Genomic DNA, 20,020 nt, shown 5'->3' on the forward strand with positions numbered 1-20,020 from the left:
GATATAATCAAAAGCAGCGGTAATGGCGTCTCCGATTCACCAGCGATCGAGCGGAGACAACTCTTCGTCTTCCTCGTCAGGCACACACACGCATCGCCCCCTAGAATATCAATATACATGCATGTAGCATAACCCCCCGCCAGTTTACTGTGGGCCGTTCAGAAAACCATAATTATACTGTATTTCGCTTATGCCGCTAACTATTACGCAGTACTATGTTTCCGCGGCAGCACAACAAATCTCGATAATACACTGTTGGCAGAGCTCTTTCAGAACTGCCACCACGGCGTCTTGCCACGACGACTACGCGTTTTCGTCTGCTAGCGGAAGCTTGTTGCGCCGCCAGTGCCACCAAACCGGAAGCTGTCCCGGCGCCGTGTGACGAGTTTATAGGGTCCGTTCGATTGGCCTGCACCACGTGAACTAGTTCACGAGGTGCTGCACCTTGCCATTCGTTTCAGCAGTGTAGCAATGACGGCCTCTGAACCCTGCCATTCGTTTCGAAAGGTACAGAAGAGGTGTAGCACTGGTTCACGGTTTTTTTTTTGCACCTCCTACGGTGACGGTACCGGCTTGGTGCAGCCGCGCGTGCAGCTGAGCAGACGACGCAGCACTTAGGCGTAGGTGCCGTACCCGCCTCTACTAACGCGGTGTGCTTTGCCAAGATGTGTGTGCCGCATAAACTGTCCACATGTGCGGTTTACCATCGTTCAGTGTTAGCTGAACGATGTAAATTAAGCGAAAAGAGATAATGCCTGCACCTTCTCGGCACATCGTCATTCGTTTCGGGTGTCGTGCTGTGCCTGCACCGCTGAACTCACGCTGCACAATTTCTGAACTTCACGTGCACAGTCGTGAACCGGTTCTGACTGGTGCAGGTGAATCGAACGGACCTATAGTCTGACGCGGGGAGTTTTGCAACTTACCCAGCCTAGAAACGTTGCTCCTGAGATCTTCAGTACCTGAGGTTTACAGCGTCGCCGCTACTGTCACCCACCGGAGAAGTAACCGAGATGCGGCGCGGCCGCCTCGTTCATTTCACTGCCACCTTCTAGCACACTGCAAGCACACTGCACAGTAGGTGTATATGAGCCAGCTTTGCACTGTGCACTGATCTCTACTTTAATGAAGAGCAGTGACACTGTGTCCGCCTTGTGTCGCCTACACTTTCTCCAAAGGTAGGCTGCATCGTTTCCCGTGACCTAGCAACATCGGTACATGCAGAAATGGGAGACGCAAAGCGCGCGCACGTGTTTGATTGCAGGCTGTAAGTGAATTTGTGGTTTCGTACGCGTCTGCCCAGCCAGACTGTATGGCCAGTGAGTAGTTGTGCTGTTCTATATGTAAATTCCGTGAAGAGAATGCAGTTAGACCGTTGCGCAAGTGGCGAGGAGCGCTGCAACGCGTAAGTGCCGCCAATGCGACGCGGCGCCAACACAATGTGCTTTGACGTATCTAATAACGATTGATATGACCATTTCACTAAAAGTAGACGTTGTGCGCTTGTTCTTATGAAGCTTTTTGTTTGCCGGTCGTCTAAATTATGTGCCGAGCTTTTGTCGCATGACTGCCGTTGTTGACATCGTTTCTATGACCGCTATGAACGGAAGGTTTGTTCGGGTACTCGGTTTGTGTGCTGTGCAGTTGTAGTTCATCCGCAATTGCTAAGCTCATCATCAGCAATTTTTTTTTTCTGTTAGGTTGAATCATTGATTTTACTTTTTCTCAAAGCAAAAGTGCAAGATTCGACTATTGGGGTTAATGCCTAAGACGGGGCTCCAACATACCACAATCCTCTGAACAGAATAAGCTTAGTAAAGGCAAGGACTAACGCCCTGCCGCGGTGGTCTAGTAGCTAAGGTACTCAGCTGCTGACCCGCAAGTCGCGGGTTCGAATCCCGGCTGTGGAGGCTGCATTTCCGATGCAGGCGGAAATGTGGTAGCCCCGTGTGCCCAGATTTGGTTGCACGTTAAAGAACCCCAGGTGGTCAAAACTTCCCGAGCCCTCCACTACGGCATCTCTCATAATCATATGGTGGCTTTGGGACGTTAAACCCCACATATCAATCAATCAAGGCAAGGACTAGCCTTTGAACAGTTGTTTATAAGATGGGGGATACCACCTGCTGCAAATGCATGTCTTAATGACAGTCAAACCCCACCCAAGTCTTCACCAGCCAATGCCATCTTCACGATTCTAGTGTCCAACGTAACAAGGCATAACTAACAGCGTTTTCTGTTCTGAAACATGCATATTGATAGAATGAACTTTTTCTTGAAAGCTACCACGATGCATGAAGAGGCTCCATCTGTTTGGCTGATATGTCGTCACTGGTCATGTGACTATAGTCAGCTAGCAATCGGGGTACGTCACAGCGCGACGTCACCAGCGCCTGTGCAAAGGGGCGGTTGGCTTAACATTCCTGTTGGTGCCTGAGCATGGTATAGTCGCGCGTTGTCCGAGACAATTTTTTTCTTTAATGCATGTGGTAGGTGCCAGAGAACATCTAGGTGTATGTGGTAAACTGTGTGACAATATACTTGCCCCGCTGGCTGACTGTTTATCTTAAAGAAGTAAACCTATGTGGCGGCCTGTGCAACGAACAGCAACGTAGTTTTTGAAATGTGCAGTGTTTATTGTGGCCTGTAGTGTGCGTTGAAAGGCATTGACAATATTGGTTTATCATTAGGGATGGTGAATTAGAATATTGTGTGTGGTGTGTACTGTGCGAATGAGGATGCGTCTTGTTTGCGATAACGTTGCCACTTGTTGTGGGCAGGTGGCAGTATCCGGTCGTGAAGGAAATTTCACTACTCAATATTTTAGTCAGTGTGAAAGTGCATTTGACATGATTATCTGCAGCTGGGTACATCTCAGCGTTTGCGCCGCTTGCAGGAAAAAAAAAGAATGTATGATCTGTGGGCTGATTGATACGATTACACATGAGCAATTAGCATGTTTTAACTTTGCCGAAGCTGCATATATGCTGTGCCACGGCGAATACGCTAACCCAATATATGTAAACTCCGATCATCTAAGACCTCATACGTTTAATAGAAACAGCAGCTCATGTGCTTGGTACCTTTAGGCTTGATCTTTATGTAATGAGAATGCCCATTAAAAACTTTGTAAGGTTCAAAAAAGCAAATTAAGTACGCAAACACATTGTAGGCATCAGATCCAACGTGATAACTGCATTGTAGATTATCTGTCATCTATATAATTGAGTTATCTCATTTAAAATTACAGAAGTGGCTTATGAGGCATGTCATATAGAGGAGAATTTTGCTGTAATTTTCACGGGGTTTCGTTACCTCAGTCTAATGCACAAGAAATATTTCGCAGTGAGTGCGTATTTTACCCGTGACCTCGTGCACAGCAGCTCAAAACCATACTGCCGCTAATGTTGTACCTTGTTCAAAACTGCAGTGCACATGTCACGATGGAACTTGAGTACGTTCGCTTCCAATGAGAACAAGATTTTTTTTTTTATGGCTACCATCTACAACGAGCGAATTGCCACATGTTAACTGAACAGTATCATGCATCATAGGCGGTGACCCTCCTTTTTAAAGGCTGGCACTTTAGAAAAAAAAAAAAATAACAGAAATTTCTGTCGAAGGGATGTCGACAAACGCAGCACTGCTATGCAAAACGATCCTGCCGGCAGAACTTCTTGCCAAGCAGTACCTGTTCTGAGGGAGAGAATGGTGGGTGGAGTGTTTGCAGTGACGTCACACTGCTTGCCAGCAGGGAGACGTCTATTTTAGATCTATTCTACCAGGTGCGAGCACGTGAACCTTTACTCCTTAGTTCTCATACTATCCGACTCGTGTCAGCCAGCAGGTCTGTTTTTTGTCAATTAGCCGGTACTAGCAGTTATGAGCTTGGCTATGTGTGCACTAAAACATAAAAAAAAATTTGTCTGATCACATGCGTGTTAACACCAGGTGATCAAAGTTTGGAGTCCGCCCTGGTGGTTTAGCAGTTACAGCGCTCACCTGCTGATCTGTAGGTTCTGGGTTCAATCCTGGCTGATGTGGTCACTTTCTCTACGGAGGCAGAATGCTAAGAGGGCTGTTTTTTTTTGTGATGTTAGTACACATTAAAGGAGCACTGACATCCAATTTCAAGATCGAGATGTGCCCATCATTCGATCGCTTGGTATGCATAGGTCTTATTAACCAAATTTGAACGGCATCCGTCGCATGGAAGTTAGTTTAATTCGATGTCAAACAGCGTAGAAAAGCTCAGGAGAAAAAACGAAAAATAGACTGCCCTGCGACATCAACACTAGGGCTACGTGTTCGGTGTGATACATTCGGCAAATACTATTTTGAGTGACGATGCCCTAGTAGCGATGACGTGTATGATCCGAGTGTTCTTATCGTGGCGCCGAAGTGCAGAAGCGCACTCGCTTGTCGCATCTGATCTTCGTCGCATCGGTTTTAACGATTTCATGAAATTGTCAAGATAAAAAGTACTTCTAAAAGAATGGTGAAAGAAATGAGCATGCTTGTGCTTGCCGATCAGCATGTCGGGGAATCGTTGTGAGTTGCAGGTGAGTTTCAGTCGTCTAGTTCGAAGCACGGGAAAAGCGCAATGAGGGTGTCTTTTCATATCATGTATGTGTTACACATCAACATGACCACAAGCTATCAAAAGTGGAAGAGCGTGTAGGCAGATATCATTGCTAAGAAGTAACACGCAGGTATCGTTGAACTTTAGTTCATCCGTAGACTTTGCGTCCACGTAAAAGCAGTAATACCATGTTAACTGCGAGAGGCGGGATAGGTGGGGCCATCTGGAGGCGTGAAAAAGAAACCTGACAAGCAGGAAAGATATTCTATTTCTCTGCTAATGCTCATTCGCGATAGCTATATTGCACTGACCCCTCTGCGCATAGCTGAATGCTTTGCGCGCCAAAACACACCAAAATAGCTGAGACACATGAGCGAACATGGCTGAAGCATGCATCCTCGGGCATCTGTACAGTGCTGCTTGGAGCGGCGTTCATTTCGAAATAACTGTTCTGCAAAAGGTCGACCCAAGCAACAATAACTCGCGACGTCGTGAATTGCGGGGATTCCATGCTCCAGACTATTTTATTGAACCCGAGTCGACATTTTGTACGGCGACGAGAGCAATGCAGGTGACAAGGCATGACGTAATGTGTCCGCCTAGCAGATGAAATGTTTGTGGAGCAGCTGAGCCTGACGTCACTTTTTTCTGTGAAGAAGTGGTCAGCAGTGGCGTGATCTGGAGATGACCGCGAGGTAGCGGCACTGCTAGTGCTCCCAGTGCTAAAAATGGCGGCATTGCCAGCCGCTTTTGAATAGCGCTAGATCCCAATAATATAAATCAATAAAAAGATAGTTATTGATCTCTCAGTTGCGTATTAGGTCGCAAATCGTTGCTACAGGGTCTATAGCTACTCGCAGACGCAAAAATCTTGGCATGAGTAAATTTCATGTTAGTGCTCCTTTAAGGAACATCAGATAGTTGAATTTCTGGAGCCCTTTACTATAGCTTCATAATCATACTGTAGTTTTGGCACGTAAAACCCCAGGTATAATTGTTGAAGCTAGCCTTTGATACCCATACAAGACGCCTGTGATCATATTGTCGCGTTACAACGTAACTGTAAGCTGCAGATAATGGCACACAAGGACGTCAAACTGATTCGAACAATGGCAGTATCACTATTGTTTTTCTCTGCACGCGCATCTTTGTCCTCTTCTGAACAGCGGCACGTACGGCCAGCATCTGTGTAAATAATACTTGTAGAACTTGTACTAGTGGCATTACCCCCCTTCCCAAAGGACATCGTCCCGATGTCATAACATAATTGCCAGATGAAAAGAAATACGATAAGCAGTACACAAGGGGGTGTTCACAATTACTGTAAGTCTACTCAAGGGGGTGTGACGAATAGTCAGGGTTGGTAAAATGGTTTCTTCCTCGAAACATGGACAACGTGTCGATGTTATGAACGGCGGGATTGACGAGCCATGTCCTCGTCAAGAACCTCGTAGTTCACTTCGCTGAGACGACGGAGAACTCTATAGGGACCTAAATAGCGGCGTAACAACTTTTCCGACCGGCCCCGTTGTCGAATAGGAGTCCACAACCATACTCGTTCTCCGGGTTGGTAAGAGACATCGCGACGACGAGCGTTGTACCGCAGCGAGTCGATGCATTGTTGCTTATGGATTCGTTCGACTGTAAGCTTGCGAGCCGCGTCTGCCAGTCTGATAAATTCGTTCGTCTTGACACTAATCTGGTGTCTGTCTGGTAGAAGCATGGCATCCAGCATTGTAGTGACCTCCCTGCCGTGAAGCAACCGGAATGGTGTGAATCCAGTTGTTTCTTGCACAGCGGTGTTGTAAGCGAACGTAACGTAAGGGAGGATGTCATCCCAGTTTTTATGGTCTTGGTCAACGTACACGGATAGCATGTCGGTGATCGTCTTGTTTAGTCGCTCTGTAAGGCCTTTGCTTTGTGGGTGGTATGCAGTAGTTTTTCGATGTACTGTGCCGCTAAGCTGCATGACGTCTTGTATCATCCGGGCGGTAAAAGCTGTGCCACGATCAGTTATGACAACTGCTGGTGCTCCATGTCGGAGGACGATGTTTTTCATAAAAAAGTGGGCAGTCTCAATGGCGGCGCCACGTTGTAATGCCTTCGTTTCGCAGTAGCGCGTCATGTAATCAGTAGCGACTACAATCCAGCGGTTGCCGTCACGAGACTTGGGAAAAGGTCCGAGTAGATCCATGCCAATTTGTTCGAACGGTTGTGTCGGAGGAGCGACGGGCTTCAAAAAGCCTACTGGGCGCTGATGTGGTGCTTTACGGCGCTGGCACTCGTGACACGTCTTCACGTAATGCTTTACGTCTCGACTGAGCTTAGGCCAGTAGGAGTGTTGGCGAATCCGGGCCAAGGTACGCGTGAATCCCAAGTGGCCTGAGGAAGGCTCATCGTGACAGGCGGACAAGACATCGGCTCGTAACACTGGCGGGACAACGAGCAGGTACTCAGTCGCGTTAGGGTCAAAGTTTCTTTTATAGAGGATATTTCTGCGGACGCAGAACGATGATGCCGAGCGGGCGAATGCTGGTGGTGGGTGCGGCGTACGGCCTTCGAGATATTCGATGAGTTGTCGAAGCTCGGAATCGTTCTTCTGCTGTTCAGCCAAGTCGGATACATTAACGGCGCAGAGAAAACGGCCGTCGAGATCGTGATCACCTGACGCTGTCTTAAGAGGAGCTCGGGAAAGGCAGTCCGCGTCAGTATGCTTCCGGCCAGACTTGTACACGACTGTCAAATTGAACTCCTGAAGGCATAAGCTCCACTTGGCCAGACGTCCGGAAGGGTCTTTAAGGTTCGCCAACCAGCAGAGCGCATGATGATCGGTAACAACTCTGAACGGGCGACCATACAGGTACGGTCTGAATTTAGCTATTGCCCAGACAACAGCTAGGCACTCCTTTTCAGTTGTTGTGTAATTCGCCTCCGCACATGATAAAATCTGACTCGCATAAGCAATAGGGCGTTCGACGCCGCCTTGCCACTGGACGAGGACTGCACCAAGGCCGATGTTACTGGTGTCTGTGTGTAGTTCAGTGTCGGCATATTCGTCGTAGTGTCCGAGTAAGGGCTCAGACTGGAGACGCTGCTGGAGCTCAGAGAAAGCGCGTTTGCTCAAGACCCCACACGAAGGGAATGTCGTCTTTTGTCAGACGAGTGAGGGGTTCGGCAATGTTTGCGAAATTTTGCACAAAGCGTCTGTAGTATGCGCAGAGGCCTAAAAATCGACGCACATCACGTTTGTTGGTAGGTGGTGGAAAATCTGCGACAGCCAATGTTTTGTCTGGGTCAGGCCGAATACCATCAGGGCTAACAAGGTGACCGAAGAACTTTAATTCGTTGTAACCAAAATGACATTTTTCTGGTTTCAGTGATATGCCTGCCGTGCGAATTGCAGCAAACACAGATCTAAGTCGCTGCAAATGCTGCTCAAACGTTTGGGAGAAGACAACGACGTCGTCTAAGTAAACAAGGCATGCTTCCCACTTGAGACCGCAGAGCACTGTATCCATCATCCTCTGGAATGTCGCAGGGGCAGAACACAGACCGAAGGGCAGCACCTTGAATTCGTACAGACCATCAGGCGTTATGAATGCTGTTTTCTCTCGGTCGCGTTCATCAACTTCGATCTGCCAGTAGCCACTGTAAATCCATAGAGGAGAAGTATCGGGCGCGTCGGAGGCGGTCTAGTGAGTCGTCGAAGCGCGGAAGCGGATAAACGTTTTTCTTTGTGATTTTAAGTTTGCGGTAATCGACGCAAAATCGGAGAGTGCCGTCCTTCTTTTTTACTAGTACGATGGGGGACGACCATGGACTGTTCGAGGATTGGATTACGCTATCTTCGAGCATCTGCTTCACTTGAGAACGTATAGCCTCTTGTTCCTTTTGTGATACTCGGTAGGCGTGCTGACGTATGGGTCGCTCAGCATGGTCAGTGACAATGCGGTGCTTTACGGTTGGCGTTTGTTTTATCTTGGATGTAGACGCGAAACAGTCGCTAAACATGCGGAGGATACAGCGGATTTGCTCTTTCTGCGCATATGACAGGTTCGGATTGACATCGACTGCATCGGCTACCGCGGTGTCACTTTCAACGGCTGCAGAAATTGGGGCTATCGTCGCACACGCTTCATCGTCGATGGATTCAAAATGAGCGATAGTTGTTTGCTTGGCCAAATGTTGGTATGCTCCACTAAAATTGGTTACCAACAACTCAGTCATCCCACGTTTAAATTGAATTATTCCGCGGGCAACGCAGATTTGCTGAGACAAGAGCACCGAAAGGTTGGCTTCAGCGATACCACTACTGTCATGGTCTATGTCGCCCTGTACTGTAACGAACATACTGGTGCGTGGCGGAAGTGTGACGGTGTCGTCGACAATGCGAAGCGCAGTTTTCTGCGGATTGGTATCTCTAGGCTTCGGGCCATAGTCGTCAGCAAACGTTACGAGGCAGTCTCGAAGATTTATAACAGCGCCGCGCTCACGAAGGAAATCCATGCCAAGGATAACTTTCCGGGAGCATTCGGGAAGCACAACGAAAGAAGCAATGAACGTCGACTCACAGATTTGCAGCCTTGCGGTGCATCTCCCGATTGGTGTCAAGAGATGACCACCGGCTGTCCGAAGGTTTGGTCCATGCCCCCAAGGAGTCATGACTTTCCTGAGTTCAGCCACAAGTTTAGCGCTGATAACTGAGTAGTCGGCGCCGGTGTCGACTAGAGCAGTCACTGGATGGTTGTCGACATGAACGGCAATGTCAGCAGAAGCGGGTTCGTCAACGATGTGAGGTGTCGGCTGAAAGGAATTGTCGAAGGTCGGTGGATGGGTCGGAGGAGGCTGTTTTGATGATAGCTTAACAGCGGTTCTACCCCCGGAGGCCGCCGATTCTAGTTTCCCCGGCGTGGACTTGGGGACCTAGCGGATCGTCCCGCAACAACATCGGCGAAAGTGGAGTATTGATTCGCGGACGTAGAGTCGAGGAGACGGAGAGCGTGATTGGCGTCGCTGAAGATTCGGAGACGGTAGACTTGCCAAGTACTCTGCGATGGCGCGGGGTCGTTCGCCGTCCCTGGGCCGACGAGCGTCTGGCCGAAATCCACGTAGGCCCATCTGTCTGTACGAGCACTCCCGGTACAAGTGACCTGGCTCACCACAGTGGTAGCATAGTGGCCGATTGTCGGAAGCGCGCCACACGCTAGATTTCCGCAAATTAGGCCGCGGATTCTCATAGTGTGGTGGGCCCGAGAAGTACTGCGGCATCTGCAGGCAAGTCTGTCGTTGGTTTTCATAGCGTGGCCCGCCCGAGAAGTGCTGTGATGTCTGCAGGCTAGCCGGTCGGGGGAAATAGCTGGCTGCCAGTGCAGGAGTACGTACAGCTTCCGCATACGTTAGCAGAGGAGCTTCGGTTGGAGGTGGCGCTAATGGTCGTACCAGCTGCCGCACTTCTTCACGAACGTCTGTCAGAGCAGCCACTTGAGGCTGTGAAGGCACTGCATGAAGCTTTTGCAGCTCGTCGCGTACAATGCTACGGACTAGCTCAGCAAGGTCTCTCACGCTCGTGACATCGGGTGTTACTAAGGGTGCTGACAGACATGCAAGGTTGTCGGACCGTTCATACTGCGAAGACTGCTGTCTTAGCATTCGCTCCATGGTCGTAGCTTCACGGAGGAATTCTGCCACGGTAGCTGGTGGGTTTCGCACAAGTCCTGCAAACAGCTGCTCCTTGACACCCCGCATCAGAATGCGTACCTTTTTGTCTTCCGTCATTGCAGAATCCGCTCGACGGAACAGACGAGACATTTCCTCAACGAACATGGCCACGCTTTCATTGGGTCTTTGATTGCGAGAATTGAGGAGACGTTCGGCTTGTTCTTTCCGGTCGGCGCTACCATACGTGTTCCGCAGCTGAGTGCAAAACACCGGCCAGGTTGTCAGGGCGGCCTCGTGATTCTCGAACCAAATACGCGCCGAATCCTCCCGGTAAAAATAAACATACCGCAGTTTCCGGTGCTCGTCCCACTCGTTGGCGACGGCGACTCGATCGTATTGGTCCAGCCAGTCTTCGTCTTCGTAGGGCTCCCCATGGAAGGGCTTTGGCGTTCGAGAGGCTGGTAGCCATGGTGCAGCGGAGTCGCGGTCGGCTCAGTCTGGCTTGCAGTTGTCGCATATGCCATGGTTCTGGAGCGTTCCGGAAGAGAGCTGAATTGGGGTGGTAGGCCTAGTTGCCGCCGACCGCGTCGAAGGTTGGCTGTTTCTACTAAGGCGTCGATGTTGGGACCAAGATCTTCCTCGTGGGAACAGTGCATAGACTATTACCCCGCACCTCCACCAGTGTCGAGTTACAACGTAATTGTAAGCTGCAGATAATGGCACACAAGGACGTCAAACTGATTCGAACAACGGCAGTATGACTATTGTTTTTCTCTGCACGCGCATCTTTGTCCTCTTCTGAACAGTGGCACATACAAGCATGCCAGCATCTGTATAAATAATACGTGTAGAATTTGTACTAGTGGCAATATTGTGTTTTGAACTTTGAAGTTTTTTCACAGATCTGACAGTTCATATTATTATCATGATTGTAATAATGACACAGCTGTAGCTGCTATACATAGTGTCTCATGTCTTCGGGGGTCCAGGAGAGGCCTATGGTCATCGAGCAGCAGGCTCTTACAAAATACCTCGATTGGGGCTCACTCTCAAGCAGGACAGTGTGCACATTTTTTTTCCTTGCAACCAACCGACAGAAGTCAACATTCTTGTATGAGTGAAACTGCCTCAATTTTCCTTGAGCATCTTAACATTTTTTTAATAATACCTAGAAGGCAGTCATAATCACATCTATACTGTGCTTGTAGCTGCCTTCTAGGTGCTTAGCTCGATATAGCTGGGGATGTGGTTAGTAAGGCTTCTCTCCGAAGTGTTTTCTTTTGCTTGTCTCATTACATTTGCGTACCAGACTTGGTTCATTTTTTGAAGGTCTGTCAACTAACACTTGGAGGGCAACAGTTTTATGTTCTCTTTAGGTTCATTGCATGATATGTCTACCTCTCTAGTCTTGGAGCACACCCGGGTCAAACCTGTCAAAACGGCCATGGCATGACAAGACGCTGACCTCTCTGCTAAGAGTAAGTCGTCTTATTCCTTTATATTTGTTACATCTTATTGATTTTAGATTCGCTGGATGAATTGCCCATAGGTCGAGAGATGGGGCTTTAGTGAAATGTTCTTTGTTCCAGTTAAATACTTTTTTTTTCATTATGTTTAATTTGGTAAAGTTCATTTTCTGCTTCTGTTGTTAGATTAATTAAGGGAACTTTCGCAAACACATTAAGTGGTGTGTTCAGGATTATTCAATACCGTTTGGATATATTATTTAATGGTTTCTGTTCTAGACTTGTTAATTTCCTACGGTGAGGCTTTTATTTGAATGCTATGTTGGTGATGCACAGACAATCGCTTTTTTGGTACCTCTTGTATAAATATGTCTTAGTTGCTTTAGTGACATTCCCCAATCATTATCCTATTGTAATGGTTTGTATTGTTAATTTTATTAAGAAGTATGTTGAAAACGAAAGTTATTTTTGAAAGTGACTCAGCATTTTTACTTCATTTCATTTTTTAATAGTAGTGTTTCATATATAAGGATTGGTGGTTTAATCTGATATAATGCTTAGTTACAGGTATTTGCACTTACCATAGGAAAATGTTAATTTGTTTTTCTCCCTTTATTTTCATATTGGTTAGCATGCCCAATGGCCCCTTGTTTTCATTTGTGCCTGTTTTGGGCTCTTAATACCAATACCATATCATCAGTGAAAGCCTGGATTTCTACTACTTGTGGCATTTGTGTGTTTAAGATTTTTGAGACTATAATATTCCAGAAAATTCGGCTAAACAATAAACTGTCGCTGATCCCGTTAATGGGGAAGCAATCACTCGGAAGATTCTGAGGGCTGACGTAATAGCCCTTTTAAACGCTCCACAAAAGTGAGAACAATTTTGGCTAGGTTCTTTGACTACATCAGCGAACACCAGTTGTGGTCCAAAGGCCGAGTAAGAGTCAATACTTGATAACACAAGCAAAATATCTTTCCGGTTAAGGCTGTAAAGGTATTACATACACAAGTATGCACGAGCATACTCAGCAGGTCAATTCACAATACAAGTAGGATGGTGTTTAGGACAAACGGAACAAAACAATCAGATTGAGCTATCATTGCAATCCTCAGCAGGTCAATTCAACATACAAGCTGGATGGTGTTTAGGACAAAGGAAACAAAACAATCAAATTGAGCTATCATCGCTGTCTCATGCATTAAAATATGTTGAAGAACACCTGTAGTCTTTAGAATTTGACGATCGTGTCCATTGTACAAATTTTTCTAATGTGTCTTGACTGCTTCTCTACCATGAAACAACCACGGAGGCTCTAGCACTGATCGTTTTTGTTCCCTCTGTCGTCGGCCCAATAAATATTGTGGTATAACTTTTGAAGCTAGAAGCATCCGAAGACCAGGGTGGCTAAGAAGTGTGGGAACAACTCTGCACTGGCAAGCGATCCGAAGTGACTCAATGATTTCGAAGAGCACTCATTGGTTGTTCATTTATCTAACACATTTTAAGTTTATACAGTGCACTGCACTGAGTCACAAATACAAAACATAGAAAATGATCGCATACCCCTCGCATAACTGCTCTTTGGGGGTAAGATGTGCTGTTGATCCCGAGTTGGCTCTCCCCAAAAAAGTCTGTGTTGCTAACTAAACGGCATTATGCAGCATCCACGTGTACGTGGACCACGTAGAAGATTACCGTTTTCCATCAATTGAAACACTGCTTATACGGACCGATCGGGCTAACCGAAGATAACCGATCTCAACACGTGATAACGTAGTCGGGTGAATCTTGCCTTACAACAAAACTGCAGTAGTTTTTGGAAATACATAGCACATTCTCAAAAACAACCTCAGTACGCAAACAAGAGCTTAAGTTTCCGTCCTCCGTTGTCCCAAAGGCCCCAGTGGTGGCTCGCTCGTTTGGGGTGCGGGGCACACAATGACCGAATGCCACAATAACCGAATGACACAATTTCCCCTTTGACTTGCATTCTTGTCCGGCTGACCTTCTAACAAGCGCATTTGACAAAAAAAGAGCTCCTGCTGTAGTTGAAAAAGAAAAAAGCCTTTGGGGTGACATTGCCTTCGCGAAAATCTTTCTTTAACCTTTTTTGCTAACTGCCTCAATCTCCATTGCTGAGCACTTATAGGTCCGTTCGGTTTGCCTGCACCAGTCTGAACCAGTTCACGAAAGTGGCCAAAAGGTTCACCTCTGTTGCGTGTTGCGTGCAATTCAGCAGAGCTGCAGCGGTGCTGACCTAAATGGACAGCAGAGCCACGTAGAATCGAATGGCAAAGTTCAGTTGTTGCGCAAATTGTTCCGCCTTATTCCAAACAAGCGAGCGGGTGCATCGAGAGTACAAGGTGTGCGTTCCTCTATGCACTTTTCGTGCGTGAATTAACATTCTTCCACCTGTCCCTTTTGTGTACGAAGTTGAACTCTGCACTGCTTAGAACTGTTGTGCAAGTCGCCATGAAGCTGATGGATTCTGACAACTAAGAGTACGATGACTTAGTTGCTGCGGTAGCAATGAAATCTGCGAGCTGGACAGAAATCGCGTGCCCAGGTATTGTTAGGACGTTGTTGATTGGTGTCCTGGTTTTGAGTTTAAATGGATGTTTCGGCTGTCACGTGAGACGTGTGGGAACAGGCTTGATATACGTGTCGACAGGCTTGATATATTTTAGTTGGCAGTTCGCACATGCATTAAGAATCGGGAATGGTTTTACAAAACCATAATGAAATGGACAAAACCATAATGAAATGGAGTTACAAATTCTTTGTGTACAAAAGCCGTGTATGAGCATGTATTGAGCTTTATAAACGGCATAAACGAAGGAGTCATTTCTTGGCCAGACAGTGATGAGCAAGAGTGGATCAAGATTGGCTTTTTGCTGAGGAGCAAAGGTAAAGGCCCAAGCAACACTGAAGGCTGCAATGCAACAACATTGATTGATTTGTGGGGTTTAACGTCCCAAAATCACCATATGATTATGAGAGACGCCGTAGTGAAGGGCTCCAGAAATTTTGACCACCTGGGGTTCTTTAACGTGCGCCCAAATCTGAGCACACGGGCCTACAACATTTCCGCCTCCATCGGAAATGCAGCCGCCGCAGCCGCGATTCGATTCCGCGACCTGCGGGTCAGCAGCCGAGTAACTTAGCCACTAGACCACCACGGCGGGGCACCGAAGGCTGTGTGGACAGTTGCCACATAGACACTAAAAAGCCAAAAGAGTCATTGCATTCGTACTTCAATACTTCAGCCGCAGGAGATTTCCATCTGTCAATATGGAATGATGGGAACAATTTCATTGACGTCTTACTAGGATTTCCTGGATCTGCACACGATTTCAGGGTGTTTTATGAAGGCCCTTTTTTCGACATAAGACAGACGTGTGCCGACAGTTACCTGCTTGGAGAGACTGCATACTCCTTGCTTTCGGGGTTGTTGATGTCATACAGGGATAATGAGCAGACTTTTCCAGCATAGAAAAAACGCTAAAGCAAGTACCACCCTCAGGAGAGATCTGTCATTGAAATGCCTTTGGTCATCTGAAACAATGCTTTCGAAAGCCTTGCTTTGTTAATGCTGTTACAGTCAAACAGTGCTGCTTTATAATAATTGCTGCTTGTGTACTGCACAAGGTATGCAGTAAAGAGAAAGACTTCTTTGTTGAGCTCCAAGAAATTGCCCGGCTGAAAGAAGTTAAAATGATAATGAGAGTGATGTAACAGACCAAAGTTTTGCAGCATACAGAAAATGTCTCGGAAAGGCCATTGCTCAAAAGCATTGTTAGTGCCTAAACTAGGATATCATGAATGACAGTGTGATATGAGGATGTCACGAACAATTTGTGATATTGAAGAGTGGACTGTATTATTGTCTAAGAAAAAGGGAGAACCAATTCGGTTGAGTCTCAATTCTCAATTTTTGCCACATTGACTTTCAATGGCAGTCACCAGGCGTTCGAGAAGGCTCATTAACCGCACCTCTCTCTCTTTCTGGCTTTTTTTGAATTCGTGCTGGAGATCTTGAATCGGAGTGCCATGTACTCTTTTCGTTTTTTCTATTTTCTGTGACTGGCTTGAAGTTTCTCCTTCAGCTGCAGCCGCTTCGTGTTTGCCAAGTTCTGCATCGGCAGCCTCAAACCCACTCGCTGCCGAGGGATCATTTGGCACGGCTGCATCGAGGCTGTCCCTGAAACGAAATGTTACCTCACAAACATGAAATGTTTACATTTCATGAACAATTTTTCTACCTGTTTTTCGTTAATCACCCTTTCTGGGGCAATCGGCATGGTCGGGAACATCGCTCAGTTCTCTAGAAGTAAAAAAATATGGCTAATGGGTTGATGAATAGTTGAATATTACCTGTACTCACCCTTCTAATTCTCAAGACACCTTTCCTTTGCCTGAGGAGTTACTTTCGGGCCCGATGAGTTTGCCTGCCCGCTCGGGACTTTTCATTTATTTTGGACTTAGGAGTGGTCTACACGGGCCTTTATACTATTTTGATATGATGCCGGCAAGTGTTTGCTAAAGGGTCTTTTTCATGCTGAGAGAAATATGATCACAAATAGAAAGGCTTGGCATGTGTTAAAAAGATGTACAGACACAGTCACCGACCGGTTATTTGAACTCGACGGGAATCGCCGAAAAGGCCAAATAATCGGGAGTCCGGAAAAAAGGATTGACCCCCCAAAAAGCACTTTTTCTGATCTTGAAAATTTTGCGCAAGCACACAAAAAGAAATACAAACGTGTGCAATCTAACAACTGGGTTATTTTTCGAAAGTTTTCGAAAGTGCAAGTTTAACATTGAGGGGGGTCTTAGAAAAAATATGCTAAATACTGTTCTTATTTCAATATAAGGTGGCCATGATTATAAGGCGAGGGGGAGTTGAAAAACCAAAGAAAAGGAAAAAAGTTTGCACACTAATATTAGGCGAGATTTTTTGCTAAAAATCTTATTTGATATCCCACCTTTTAAGTGCCCAATAATCAGCCGTGCCACTGTATAATCATTATGTCATCATCAAAAGCATCACTGCTTTTTTGTTGCTCTCGCATTCCCAAACTTCACTATCTTTGACGCCAACCAGCGAGTTGGAATAGGAGCACTTCTTGAAAGAAGCTGCCACCATTGTGTTGGGTATGGCTGCCCAAGTGTCAGCTATTCAGCGAGCCTCTACGGACGGAGATGCACGCTTCAAATGGCCCGGCAGTGTCAGGTAGACCGCCACCGAGAGCACCTGGTTGAAGGCTCGAGGTACCATGTGTAGGCACCTGAGCAGGCGCCAGGCACGAGCACCACCATTGGAGTCGTTCATCGAGCGGCGAATGCTCCCCAAGATTTGGTTCCTAAACCTGAGAGTATGGCGTCTGCACACTACGCCGACTCTCCGGAATACAGTCTAAAGCTCCAGTAGGGCCTTCGCGGGGCCTTGTCGCTCTGCTCGCCGCCGTGCTCCCCTCAGAGCCAGGTGTTTCATGTTCGAGATGGGCTGCCCCTGCCCCTGCTGGCCCATGGCGACGATCGTTGCTGCACTGGAACTGTCGGCCCCCAACTGCATCAGGTCCCTGTCACTTGTGTCTTCCTCGAACAGCTGCCAGTAGACCCGCCAGCCCACCACATAGTATTCACGGTCCCTGAGGGCTCAGCCGCAATAGGGAGACAGTAGGAGGGGCAGATGGTCGGAGCCCCACGTGTCCTGAGCCCTTGACCATGAGTACTGGCATCCATCCGTGGCGGCCCCAATGTCGATGGCCGTGCGGGCTGCCCGGCTCCCGGCACGAATGAAAGTAGGGAAGCCGGTGTTCACTATCACCAGGCCCAGCTTCTGCAGGACGTCCTTCAGAGCCCTGCCCCGTGGGGTGGTCTTGTGGCTGCCCCACGCTACGTGGTGTGCGTTTACGTTCCCGCAGCGCACGAACTACCTCCCCAGCCTGTGTGCCAGCTGTCGTAGGCACCTAGGGTTTCAAGGCTGGTTTGGCCGAACCAGCCTTGGAACCACTGAGAGTACCGTCTCCACGGTGGTGTCACCCCCCTCGAGGCGTACTCGAATGGCGCAGCATTCGAAGGCGCCACCGACCAGGTCAACCACAGACACCTGGGCCTGGTGGAGTTCACGCTTCACGTAGACGGCACACCGGGCTCCCTTCATTTGGTGGCGATCGTTTGGGCAGGGGGTAGCAGGGCAGGCTTCCAGGGTATGCTCGATCTTGCTGCTGTAGCTCACGTACCCTGGCAGGCGCACCTCCTCAGCCCGGGTATCGACCTCCTGCAAGTTCAGAACCTCTAGGTCGACCTTCTCAAGATGCTTGTAGAAGTAAGCCCGCCGTCCCTGCAGAGAGTTGACATTTTCCAGTATAATGCTCGGACGGCGAGGTAAACGGGCTCTGGCAGGAGCACTAGCCATGTTGGTTAGAAAGGTGCTGCAAAGCCACTGCCTGCAGGCAGATCGCACGTAGAGGGTGTTCGGCTGGCAGCAGGGCGACGGCCAGCTGCATGAACAGCAAAAGGTAGGCTGTTATCTGGTCGTGTTGGCAGGGTGAGTGCCACCTCAGTTGACACACCGCGGCCGCGTCTTTGGGAAGTCTCGCACCTTAGGGTGGGTCCGACCGCAGCGTATTGCAGCTTTCAGGCCAGCTGCAGCGTTCCTTGACATGGCGAAACTGGCCACACTGCCCACACTGGAGTGATTGGGGCCTGGTCGGTCGTACAGGGAAGTGCATACGGAACAGCGTCGCATGTTCTGGGGGAACAGGGTCTCCGAACTGCAGGGTGTTCGTGCGGCCCTCCCTGGTGGCCAACAACACAGGCACTGTGAACAGAAGGCCAGGCAGCAGGGTCTCCGCCTCTGGGTCTCCGTCGATGCCATGCAGTAGCCAGTGCTTGTCCGGTGGTCTTCCGGCTCCTTGGCAATGAGTGGGATGCACTGCAGCACTGAAATGGCCACTAGCATTTTCAGGCATTCCCTGATGGTCACGTTCAGCGCCACAATGTTGTGGCGATAGTTCACCCTGATTTCAGCAACATCAGGGCATGACAAGAGTGCCTGGGCAAAGCTCAAGCAGGGCATCCGCGTTGCATCTCCCGGGAGCTTAGGTCCTGTAGAGCACCGTCCCCATGACCGCAGGGTTGACTGGCAGGGCAGCAGCAGCCAGTTTTTTCCCACGCCCCAGTGTAGCCTTCAATCGTACCTCATGGAAAGGCCCTTCGGCATCTGGCTGGTCCTCCGGAACGCTGGAGACAGCAGGGCGCTGGACTAATGGCGGCTTTGCTGAGGCATAATAGCCTTTAGGAGCAGGTGGAGGTCTCCCAGGAAAGTGGATGACAGGAGTGCTTGGGGGTGCTGCGGGCATTTGCTGCATGCGGGCTGGCTTGCTGCCTTTCTTCCTGCGAAAGCTCAGCATGCCTTGTGCTGGCACGCCCTTCACGAAGGCTGCCGCTGCCTCTTGGGTGGTCTGCCGTGCATTCACCTGCTCAATGGACAGGTGCTCATAGATTGGCTGAGTTTCTATGGGAGAGGCAGCTGTTGCAGAGTCATCCCTCTCAAGTGGGCCACAACACATACTTGAAAAGAAAATGCTTTTACCAACTTTCTGACAAAACTGAAAGCTGCTTCTGTGAGCACTGTTAGTTTCTTAGATTCTTGCACCGCACTGTCACTGCTTTGAACATCAGGTAGGTTTGGTTTGGTAAGACAAATTTTAGCTTTTGTCTTTCAAGAGATCCCTGCACTGTCAGCATGGCACCTTTTTCAAAACTGCTTGTACTGGGTATCCTGACGCATAAACTATGTTCAGTTCTGGTTTATCTGCTGGTTCCTCGGTGTCTTACTGATTTGGGCAGAAGTTGTCGGCCACAGTAGGACTTTCTTCATTTCTTTAGCCCAGTAGAATAACATCTTTATTTGTTTTCCAGTTGCTGCAAAGAGCTTCTTGAAAATGATGGGCCTGAGAGCAGCAATGGACTCAGATGTGTTTGGAGTCTTATTGCAGCCGTGGTGCTGCCGAGTTAAAGAAGTTCTCCAAGAGGGTCCTGCATCAGAGGACAAGTAAGCATAATTTTAAAATTACAGGATTCTTGTAGGTCTGCCCACAATGTACAAATCGCTTGAATCGTCACATGCCAGCCCTGAATGGTTTTTGCCTTGGTCTTGAATCTCCATGCAATGCAAGCATTCAGTGTGCCTTGTTGAAGTATCAATTACATAACTAATTTTTTCTACGCAAGAACTGTTAGATGAGTCAAATGATCGATTTTTCCAATGAACTCTGCCATGTTTCTGGTTACTGGTGGTAG

General features: G+C 48.1%; 1 long non-coding RNA gene across 1 annotated transcript in view; it reads left to right on the plus strand.

Annotated features, from left to right (window-relative positions):
- Positions 1-1,188: 1,188 nt before the first annotated feature.
- Positions 1,189-20,020, plus strand: part of LOC119186085 (uncharacterized) — a 47,076-nt gene continuing 28,244 nt past the window's right edge. Inside the window, exons 1-3 of the long non-coding RNA XR_012894428.1 lie at positions 1,189-1,405; positions 11,647-11,718; positions 19,640-19,772. This is a non-coding gene — a long non-coding RNA (uncharacterized LOC119186085). The remainder of the gene's footprint in view (positions 1,406-11,646; positions 11,719-19,639; positions 19,773-20,020) is intronic.

This window comes from Rhipicephalus microplus, chromosome 3, assembly GCF_043290135.1.
Source record: "Rhipicephalus microplus isolate Deutch F79 chromosome 3, USDA_Rmic, whole genome shotgun sequence".
NCBI lineage: Eukaryota > Metazoa > Arthropoda > Arachnida > Ixodida > Ixodidae > Rhipicephalus > Rhipicephalus microplus.